Raw genomic sequence first — 10,068 nt, 5'->3', positions numbered from 1 at the left:
GATGCAAACCACATTTGTACAGTCTATCAATCATCTCTGAAGTCTGTTTTAGTGTTTTTTTGCACACCAAATATTAGAGATTGCAAGCCTCTCCGGAAAACACCCAAGTTTTTGAGCTTTTCAGATAAAATTTTGATTAATTGCTTGACAAACATATTTTCCAAGGAGCGGGTTACCTCTGACAAATCAGGGACAGTGTCCACGTTCACCACTTCTGTCTCTAACACCTGGGGAGTTTCAATTTCCTTTTGAACTGCACAAGAGAGAAATAATTAGGAATTTGACAGATGTCTAAGTCATGAGAGGGAAGATAGGGCAGGAACAGGTGACCCTCTTTGCACCCAAACTGATGACATAGCTTACCTTGACAGCTGAATGAAAGGCTCTGCTCCACCCACTCCCAATCTGTCTGGGTCTGAGCACTCACCGAAGTAATGAATCTTCCATCCAGCTCGCGTACCTCCATGAACTCTGGTGAGACCGAACGGCCCCGGAGACAGTCACTCAGACGCGAGTTTAAGGATCAAAGATCACAGTAATGCTTATCACTGGGACAACCTATCTGCATTGATTTACTTATTTATTTATTTCACAGTCCTCTTGTGGTAAGAACTGCACCATAATAGTATATCACTTGCTATTTTGGCCAAACAAGTTCCTATAGCACATCCAGCAGACACAGAACAAACATTAACACGTTTCTGATGAAAGAAAAAATCCAATATTTACTCATCTCCCCTTGTGCAAATTTTATACATCTGGGAGATGATGTAATGTTGAAGCCATCCCTTGGTGAAATGCATTTTGTAATGCTGTGACAAGAAGCCTATATAAGTGAGAAATTTTGTCTTAAATTATAGCATCATTACTTACATGGACAAAAAGAGCTAAGTACCAACTGCAGTTAACTTAAAGAAAAATCCCCAGACATCTGCTTCATTTATTCATTTTATATTATCTACATGATAAATTCAGTCTAAAAGTATTCTGCATTCAAAGAAAGGATGTACTCTTTACTGTTTCCAGTGCTTAAAATTTCAAGTTAAATTTGCCAAGATTAAATCAACCATTTTTGTTTGAACACCTGTTTTTACCCATGAGTGTTGTGTGGCTAAATGTGACTTAAACATAACAAATATGAAGAAACACCAGACACACAACAGACAACGCAAAGATGAAAATACTAAACAGCTCATTCAGAAAATATAGTGTACAGCTCCTTTTTTAGAAGTGAAGTACATAAGCACACTGGTTTTCTCCAATGACTTATACAGAAAGGTAAAAGAAAAGGTGATATTAATACAGTCTATGCAAAAAGCCCATCTCTGTACAGATGTCATACTTGTTCCTATCCAGCTACTCACTTTCCTCACTCAGTTGTTCTTGTGAAAGCACATAGTTTTTCAAGGTCACTTGACATTAGAGAAGCACAAATTTGAGTGTTCAAAAGAGAGCTGGAGTAGATGTCGGGTATGATATTAGCAATGGGATCTTTCTGACCGTCACATGTCTCGTGCTCCTCCTTCAGGCTCTGCAGGTTGTCATAAAGCTGTCGAGAGGAGAAGTCACCTTCTTTAGGACTCTCAGATGCAGAGGCTGTATCTCTGGTAGGATGCAGACTGACTCATTTTTAAAAAATGCGATATGTCAGCTGAAGCAAAATCTCCAGAGGACACTCAGTGAATATTGTAGGATTCCATTTGAATCAGTTTTGTTATTGTTGGAGTTCACTTGCCAAGCAGTAGCAGATCATGTACATCTAGAATATCATATAATGAGGATATGGGTAAAGGAATAATATGAATAAATATATAAAGTTTATTTGTAAATCACAAATTCTACAAACTCATAAAACAGAACAATGTAGTATATAGTTAAGAATAAACAGGCTGGAGAGAAATACAACTTAAAACAATAAATGAAAGCCGAGGATGAAATATAAAAAACAATGGGTGAATTAAAAATTAAAACAGAGCTGTGCAACTAAGGTGCAACAACAAGAAAAGTACGGTATAACATAAGAGTTGAGAGAGAAAAAAAACAACTATAAAATAGCCTTTTGAAACAACTAAATCTTCAAAGATTATACTGATATAGAGTTTCTCAGAAGAGTTACAGAGGAGTGTTGTTTTTACTATATTCACACAAAAAGAGGAAGAAAGACAGAAAAAGAAGAACAAAAGAAAAAGAAAACACTGCCCTTTCTTGTGGATCTGCCCTAGAATGTAACAGGTCAAAAATGATGTAATAATGTTCGAAAAACAAGAGAGAGAGAGAAAAAAAAAGATTGTATGTCGACTCAAAGTAGAAAATGACTAACTTTTTGGTAAGAGAGAGACAAACAACTCCAGCATAGTATCCTTCGCCGCAGCCTATAAAATGATCTCACTCCGTGATAACAGACAAAACCCTTCAATAGCATTCTTTTATTCAGGGTGATGCATCAAGGGAAGTAATTACAGTCACTAGTGACAGATCGATGAATAATGCTGACAACAACACCTCAGCCTATAAAAGCCTGATTCCTCTCAGGAGTATTCCCTGTGCACAGTTCTCCTTTGTGCTAAACATACAGCCTGTTTTTTTAGGTACAGAGACCCTTTTCATGCAGAGTTTGCATGTGTACATCTGAAGGTAAACAGTATAATTCACTATATCACAATGTGTTAGTGTTATTAGCCAATTTAGTTTGGCTTTCTTATCAGTATATTAAGTTAATCCTTTGCCCTATCTAAGTGGATTGTTGTAAATCTAGTGCTTTAACTGTACACTAATTACTTTTACTCTTATTTTCAGTTCAGTGCCGGCAAAATCCTTTCAGGGTCTTTTGAGGAAATCATCAACAATGTGGACCGTGGCTCTTGTTCTTTGTTTGGGAAACATTCTTTGCACAGCCGAGACCAGTAATCAGCATTCAGACCCATTCCCTGTAATTGAACTCTCTGAAACTACGTCCCCTGGTCCTTTAATACTGGAAAAACAGAAACCCAACAGCTCAATTCATCCACCCCAAGTAGCAGGACCGAAAACACCGCTCCCTCCTATGTGCTTAGAGTCAGCTGGAATCCGAGACACCTTCAAATATATCAATACTGTGGTCTCTCTCCTGGTGTTTGTTATTGGGATAGTGGGAAATACAGCCTTACTGAAAATCATATATGTAAACAAATGTATGAGAAGTGGACCTAACATTCTCATAGCAAGTCTGGCTTTAGGGGATCTGATACACATTGTGATCGACATTCCAATCAACACATACAGGGTGAGTTATTCACCTCTTTGTTTGTAATAAGAAAATAAGGTTAAATCTATTCTTTTCTCCCTCTGTCCAATTTAACAAGCCCAGTCTTACCTGAATTGATTTTGGAGGATTTAACTGGAAAATCTCATTTTTGTTTTTGTCACAGCTCATGGCAGAAGATTGGCCATTTGGTTTGGTGCTGTGCAAACTTGTTCCCTTCATACAGAAAACCTCTGTAGGAATTACAGTGCTGAGCTTATGCGCTTTGAGCGTCGACAGGTAAGGAGATAAGCAGCTCTGTCCTGTGCTCGGCAAGAAAATGGTGTTTACAAGCTACTATCTACATCAAGCAGATAGATTTGTTTAGCATTAGCCCTTGAATTGTTCTTTTACTGAAAATAATTTATCATTGTAACAGACAAAAGTCCCCCAAGCCATTAAATTTTTTCATTGATTTTGCAGATACCGTGCTGTAGTCTCCTGGACGCGAATCAAAGGCATCAGAGTTTCAGTGTGGACAGCAATCGAAATAACTCTGATATGGGTTGTTTCTATCATGCTGGCTGTGCCTGAAGTTGCTGGCTTTGATATGATAACCATGGACTATAAAGGCAAGCATCTGAGAGTGTGCCTGCTGCATCCCATGCAAACTACACAATTCATGCAGGTAATGTAATTGTCTCCATCCAAAGCAACAGGATAAAGCAAACAGATGAACAGTGTTTGATGTGATTTTTTACTTTTATCTGGCATAATATATATTAAGGGGGACAAAAACGTTGTTATTGTTTCTCACAAATTCATTTAACAAAACACGTTCCAACACATTTCTATATAATTTTAGTGTGCATGTGGAGTATAATTCATCTGCAGTTGTTCGTCATATCTGTGAAGGGGATGTTTCTTATTACCCCGCCCCCTGAAGGGGAGGCAAGGGGTATTGTTTTTTGGTTTGGTTTGTGTGTTTGTTTGTTTGTTTGTTTGTTAACACTCTAGCAGCAAAACTATTGGTTGAATTCACACCAACTTGGGTCTATAGATTGCCAGTGACCCAGAATAGATCTGATTACATTTTGGGAAAAGTAGGTCAAAGTTCAAATTTTTTATGAATTTTTTATTTAATTTTTCCCCCCATTTACTTATAATGGGCGAAAATTCAAATGTCTGTAGCAGCAAAACTATTGGGTGAATTCATACCAAATTTGGTTTATAGATTGCCAGTAATGGAAAATAGATGTCATTACATTTTTGAAAAAGTTGGACAAAGTTTAAATTTTTTATGAATTTTTAAACTCTTTTTCCTTCTCCCATTTTCTTATAATGGGTGAAATTTCAAATGTCTATAAAAACATCAATTTTGTTTCAATTTACTTCAAATTTGGCACATATATAGAGGCAGTTGATATGCTGACATCAACACATGTATAGACATGATTACATCAGCTGGATCAATGCTAAAATAAGCTCTGATATGTGTGAGGGGTGGGGTTTGTTGTGCCTGGCACCACTTATTTCCATTGTCTTACTTGTGTAAATGCAAAAGTGTCTTGACATTTCCATGTAGGAAAGATCCACTACACTGTCATTTTTCATTACACAACTTGAGCAACTGCACATGAATCATACTCAAATGTCATTCGATAAAACACATCCCATGTGTCTCAAATGTTGTTGTGTGCATACTGTAACGCAGCATCTGCTAAAACTCATGTCATCTGTAATACTGACTGACTGGGCCTCTGTCATGTTTAATCAACAGTTTTATAAATCAGTAAAGGACTGGTGGCTCTTTGGATTTTACTTTTGCATGCCGCTGGTTTGGACTGCCATCTTTTATACACTAATGACTAGGAAAATGCTGAGGAATTCTGATCCATTAAGTGAGCGAACCAAACAGGTAATTTGGCACTTCATTACATCTGAGCACGTTTTTCTACTTAAGCATAAAAAAAAAATTAAAAAAATAAATCACATTTGTAATATTTATATCAGTTTTCATCCTGATGTTTTCTTCTTTTTATAAGAGACGGGAAATTGCAAAGACCGTCTTCTGCTTGGTGATTGTTTTTGCACTGTGCTGGTTTCCTCTATACCTCAGCAGAATTCTGAAAAAAACAATATATGATGAGAAAGATCCTAATAGATGTCAGCTTCTGAGGTAAGAATAGAAATTTAAAAAAAAAAACATTATTTATTTAGTCATTAGTTGATCTGTACCACTTTATCTTAAAATTTCTTGTTTTTTGTCTTTTTTTTTCAGTGTCTTTCTTATTCTGGACTATTTTGGCATTAATATGGCATCACTCAACTCATGCATCAATCCAATTGCATTGTATGTTGTGAGCAAAAGATTCAAAAGATGCTTCAAGGTAAGATACAGTTAAATGCAGCTTTTGTTTTCTGTCACCTCTAACTAGGTATGGCGCTGTTAAATAAATGTGATAGGGGTTGAAAACACTGTGATGCATATTGAATGCGCTTATGTGTCATTGAGGACATATGGCGTCATGTCTATAAAGTGGTCAGACTGGAGTAAACTGTGACCGGAGGGGATAAGTGAAAATGGTCTGGAAAAACATTGTCAGGAATAAAACAGACAGTTGGCAATCTACCAGACAGTTTGTCAGTGAATCAGTCAGAGTGATGTCTTATGATGAGGAGAAGAAAACATCGCTGCGAGGCGATTTCCAAGGGAAATAATTTAAAAGCATTTTATCGTATTACCAGATCAAAAGAACACATCTGAAACATAGTTTGATTTGTTTTGGCTGTCATCAGAGTTTTGTAAACCAAGGTGAATTAAAATAACTACTGTTAGGCTTCCCCTGCCTTTATATGGATTTTATTCTTCACATGCATTTTTACTTTAACAAACGACATCTTCTTCTTCTGGGTCTTCTTCAATAACCCCAAACTACAATACACAAAATATTTCAACGCATAAAAATCAAACAGAATCGCTCTTTATAATGCTACCTCTTATCCCATATTACATGAGGCTTTTTTGTTGTAAATCCTAATTTAAAGCCAAACATCACATGGATGATGTCACCCCACCTGAATTATACGACTTCTCTTCAACTAAACGTGTTCTAATTTGCCCTTTTCTCCACGCACGGCAAATAGTAGACATGTGTTATCCCTCTGAACAAATGCTTTTGTGTGTGTGGTCCTTCAGGCATGCCTGTGCAGTTGGCGTCTACCTCTTCAAGCTGTTACCCATGACGAGGCTCAGTCTGTTTTGAAGTCCAGGACGCAGGATCAAGCCTCAGAGCAACAACATCAAAGCTCTCAGTCACACGACCACACCTCTACCTGAGAAAACACCTTACTAGGTTACAAAACCCATATGGAACTGTGAAGATTCAGGAATTTGTGTACTCTTTTGTGTTTCTTTGTGTGTTGTATATATATGGCTATCAAAGTATCTACCAAAGCCTCTCTCTCGGTAGCTCAGTGATGTTGACATGCTGTCCTAATTATATAAAGTACATCGTGAATACCATGCAGCGCTGTCTTTTGTGCTGCTGTCGTCAGTTGAACATCTGCTTTGGCATGAGCAACCCAGAGTCAGACTGTTCAGACTATTTGCCCCCAGGGTTTGACTCACTCCTATCCATTACATCAGATTTTACCTCGTACCTATCCTGTATCATGCATCACCTTTCTCAAATCACTGTTTTGGGCACGATGTTAACCTGGCACCCATCAACAGAAATCTTGTCACGGCTTACCGCCTGCATATTATTTTGATTCTGTTTCTGGATTCTGGAAAGACACTGTGCCGCAGGAAATCAAGCAAATGGGAATTCAGAATTATTACGGTGGTTTTACAGGGCACGGTGTATTATTAGCACATAAATATAAGTGTGTTTTCATCTTTATTAAGTTTTCCATACACAGCAGCTATGTTATACACATCAGCGTGAGAGTTTATAGCTCTTCTTTCATTCTTGAACCTTGAGAAACATATCAAATTGGTGCCACGAGTAGATTCTGTCTCCACTGCTGAATGACTGATTGATGGTGTCCTATTTTTAATGCATTGTTAAATGTGTAATGCATGGAGACACTTTATAAAAGACCTGAGAGTGGGGAAGAAGGAAAACGAAGATGACAGAATGAGGTCAGGAGGAGAGAGGGATGGGAGGGGGGGAGAGATGAGCACCTGATAGGTCTTCCTGTCACAGGACAAGGCAAGCACAAATAGAGCGCTGTTCTTCCAGCTAATGTTGTATCAGTCGGCAAAACTGTCTTGATGCTGTACGCTGGCATACCTATTAAAAGTTTTTCTTGTCTAAGTAAAGCCCACATGTCTGAAGTATTTGTCAAGATTCAGTTGTTTATTTTAATAAGTGTGTGAATCCTTGGGTTATTTACACAGAGGAGAGGATTATTAAGAAGGTGACATTATGATATTCTCTGATGGTAATTAAGCTGAAGAGGTGAAGTACAGTGTGACTAAAATTAAACCTTCATGTACTGCGTTCCCTTATTTTGAAGCCTGTCTTGTTAAAAAAAAAAAAAAAAAAACACTTTTGCATTAATTGAAATTCTACTTTTCAATGAAGACAACAACACAACATACTGTTTTAACTTTGCAGTTTTTAATAAAACATATTGCTTGTGCTAAAGTGGCAGCCTAAATGTGTTGCATTTTCATATCAGTGTCATTGTACAAAGTATTTGTTGTTCTAATCGCTATTGGCACATCAAATAGAGTGCAAGGAAAAAAACTGGTTCCACATCACATCACATCAAGCCAGCTGGCTGTCATCTTTATGCATGTAATTGATTATCTTTGCTTTCCTCCACATATAAACACTTGATTAAAATGTGAACCAACGACGGTCAGGATCATTTTTGCTCGCATTGTATGTTTAATCAAATTTATTCTATAGTTGTATTGCAAAGAAAAATTTGAACATCTGACTCGAAATCTGTTTGTTTGTGATTAGAGATGCCAAAAATATGTTTCAAGAGAACAGAGTAAGTAACATGTGTGCCTTTTCAGCCCACACAGTCACACTGCCTGCTAAGATACACACTCCTGCGCTTCTCTGTTCTCACATAAGAGAGACGACGGTGCCTCTGTGTCTCTGAGGCTTTGACAGTTGGATCCAACATCACTGGACAAGATGAGAGGGTTCAAAATGCTCATTTACCTCCATGCCAATTTGTGCTGTTTTGATCCAGCAGAACATGGGCATATAAATGTTTATGTGCATGTATATTTATCATTTGGAATCACTCCTGCTGGATGTTTCTTTTGGGCTTCTATTTCTTGTATTTTTATCAAGCCTTAGTATTCAGAATGCATTAAATGATGAATGTTTGATCCCATTCAGCGTTAAATATCCCTAAATAATTTAACATTTTATTTTCCTCTGCCTAATATTTAATGACTATAAGGTCCAAAACCAATGATAGTTCACACGTGGTTCCCTTAAGCAGAGTGAATATAGTTTCCTGCACCACTATATTATTCCACTATTATTCCAAAATTGACAATATCATGAATTTGACAGGTGCCATATAAGCAGTGTATCTCATTTTGGATATTCTGAGGAGCATTTTTCGATTAAGATATGTGGGATATACAAATACTATTCTGACTTTATGAGGACTCTTTGGACATGTATACAGTGCAGTCAGAAAATGATCCTAATTTGCACATTTTACTGCAAGCTGACACACAGCCCTGTTTACAGTCAGCTCGGGTAAAGACAAAAACTGAAATTGGGGCTCTAAAAAAAGTCCACATTTCTGGTCAGTGAGAGAAACACGCCTACTGTTAAACATCATGACAGAGGACATCAACAGGTTTGTGGATATTATCGAAAAACTGACCTTTTCAAAACTGACAGAAAGGGTGAGACTGAGTTTACTGGAAAACTGTGAAAAACACTATTTTTTAATTGGGTTTATATGGCTGCATGTAAACAGGAAAATTAGTGGAATATTCATTTTCATTAGCCGTATAAGCAGCTTATTAGGAGTGTTGCCTTCACAGACTTCTCAATGTAGCAAATATTTTCTTCCAGTGAGGTTTTATCGTAGCTCTGTGACGCAGAAAATAATATGTGTCAGGAGCGTAGGATTATGTTAAAGACCCTGATTATGACGCTTTCTCCTCTGATGGAAATGAGACCCTCAGTGTGGACCCCCTCCTGTTTTTCAACCACCAGCCAACATATTATTGTCTAAAAATCAGTCATGGTCAGCATGCACAACACCTCAGCCGACGGAAAATACCATGGAATGTGGACAAAAGTGAAGATAAACTCACTATTCTGTAAATAATTCACTGATTACTTGGTTGAATTTCTCTTTGTCTTTCTTTTCTTGAGCTAAAGGTGAATGAATTTCCTCCTGGGGTTTAATAAGGTTAATAAAGTTAATCTGTATCTGTATCACGGTCCCTCTTCTCACTTGAATGACAGTGTAGATTAGTGCTGCCAGTGTCATCAAAAGGTTTCCAGACACCACACACACACCGTTAACCATGTCCAAGACAGAAAATCAGAAACCCAGTTCATAATTATTAACCCTTTAATGACTACCGTTAAGACAGGCTGCCTAGATTTTTTTTTTTTTTTGTCATTTTTGCAATAAAAGTATCAGAAAATGTCTTTTTTGGTCATTCTTTTGCACCTTTTTTCAGGAAGAATTTAACTTTTAATATCTGTCTGTTAATTATCATTACTATATGTAATGAATGCTTAAAACGGTGTGTTATAGTAACAAAAAGAAAAACAGACTCAAATTTTTTATCACATTTACTATGAAAAACAACTGTAAATGTGCATAATGAAATTTTATGAGAT

The 10,068-nt window shown here is 37.1% G+C and overlaps 1 pseudogene; it reads left to right on the top strand.

Annotated features, from left to right (window-relative positions):
• Positions 1–2,845: 2,845 nt before the first annotated feature.
• Positions 2,846–7,445, top strand: LOC115412474 (endothelin receptor type B-like; annotated as a pseudogene).
• The last annotated feature ends 2,623 nt before the right edge of the window (positions 7,446–10,068 follow it).

The sequence above is a fragment of the Sphaeramia orbicularis genome, chromosome 21 (genome assembly GCF_902148855.1).
Source record: "Sphaeramia orbicularis chromosome 21, fSphaOr1.1, whole genome shotgun sequence".
NCBI classification, from domain to species: domain Eukaryota; kingdom Metazoa; phylum Chordata; class Actinopteri; order Kurtiformes; family Apogonidae; genus Sphaeramia; species Sphaeramia orbicularis.
The sequence above is the reverse complement of the archived record's forward strand: the minus strand, read 5'-3'. Positions and strand labels throughout refer to the sequence as shown.